A 1671-nucleotide genomic window follows, 5' to 3' on the forward strand; every position below is an offset into this window, starting at 1 on the left:
TTGTTCTGATTGAAGAGGAATTATTTAGTTTAAATTGGAATCTGAAGTTCTCATAATTTTAGATCGACATAGCAATCATTTTTATCTAAATTTGGGATCAGTTCAAATTAGATGCAGTTTTGAAAAAGTTTCTTTTAAGAATTTTAAACTGAGAAAAGTTAAAATTGAAAAATTTCCAACTGCAACTCTTTAAAATAGTAGAACCTTGGATTGTAAATCTTTGAAATTAATAATTTTGCAATGCTGATACTCAACAATTAGAAATTTTGCAAGTTTTAAGTTTTACAATTAAAAACTCTTCAATTTAAAAGATGTATTGACAAAAATTTTTGAAATTGAAGAAATTTCGAATGTCTTGATGCTTTACATTCGAAATTTCTTCATTTTAAAAGATTGCACACTTTAAAAATTTTAAAATTTTCAATTTCAAGTCTTCAAAATTGAAGAACTTTTAGTTTAAAATATTGAAAATAACAGAATTTTCCAATTGTAATCTTAAAAATCGAACTATTGCAAAAAATGGTTACACATTACATACATTTACAATATAAATCTTGAAAATTGAACAATTTTATAATTCTATATTAAAATTTAGGAAATTTTAATTTTGGCAATTTACAATTTAAAAACTCTGTAATTTTGTTGATACATTCGAAATTTTTCAATTTTAAATACTTAATATTAAAATCATAACAAAAATAAAGAAGTGTCAAAAATTTTACAGCAATTGCAAACAAATTGAATAAAATACGAGACTTGAATTTTCGAGATTACTTACTTTTTTCGCAACCGAAAAACTTGTAAAATTTTGTTCAAAAAAATAATAATACTAATAAGTTTTGTTATTTGGTATTTAACTTAACGACACTTCAAACATTATTTTTATTTATTTAGTTTTCAATTTTGCAGCGTTCCTAGCGTCGAAAAGCAACAATTAAAAATAGTTTATTATTTTTTTAACATTTATTTCTCTCTAATAAAAAATATGTTTTGGTTGTTAATTTATCTCTTTGATAGACATTTGATCTGTTTTGAGTTGAAGTGCAACTGTTTCTTTAAACATTATTATGTTTTGTTAGAGGATTCAACCATTTTCTTAAAAATTTATGTTTTTTCTTTAATTATTTTATTTTATTTAAAATAACAACCTTTTAGTTGAAATAAAAACTATTGTATTTTTCTTTCAGATATGACTTCTTATCTTGCAATCTTTTGTTATTAAAAATTCAACTATTTGGTTGAAATCCAGAGTAATCCAGGTACTTCGGAGTAATTAACGTCGATATTTCAAATATTTTTCTACTATTTTGTTGAACAATTTTTTTGTAATTAATTATTTTAACTGAGGATTAAACCGTTCCATTTTTTGATAAAAATGTACCTCTTTGAGTTGGAAATTCATCTTTTTTAGTAGAAAATTAATATTCTTCGTTAACAATTCATGTTTTTAGGTTGATAACACAGGCCAACAATTCTCAGAACCAGAGACCAGACCTACTATACCCGAAGGTTTTTGCTGCGCTGAATCCGAATCTGACCTCAGAAAATTTCCATCACCCTCAGTTTTCAAGATATTCTAACCTAAAAGGGTCAAAAACCCGTTATTTTGATGTGTTCGAGGCCCCGTAACATCGCGAATTTTTTTTTCACAAACTGACAATGGCATCGTAA

At 24.9% G+C, this 1671-nt stretch overlaps 1 protein-coding gene across 1 annotated transcript in view; it reads right to left on the reverse strand.

Annotated features, from left to right (window-relative positions):
• Positions 1 to 1671, reverse strand: part of LOC117173792 (gonadotropin-releasing hormone II receptor) — a 133148-nt gene that overhangs the window by 4870 nt on the left and 126607 nt on the right. The window lies entirely within an intron of this gene.

This window comes from Belonocnema kinseyi, chromosome 5 (assembly GCF_010883055.1).
Source record: "Belonocnema kinseyi isolate 2016_QV_RU_SX_M_011 chromosome 5, B_treatae_v1, whole genome shotgun sequence".
NCBI classification, from domain to species: domain Eukaryota; kingdom Metazoa; phylum Arthropoda; class Insecta; order Hymenoptera; family Cynipidae; genus Belonocnema; species Belonocnema kinseyi.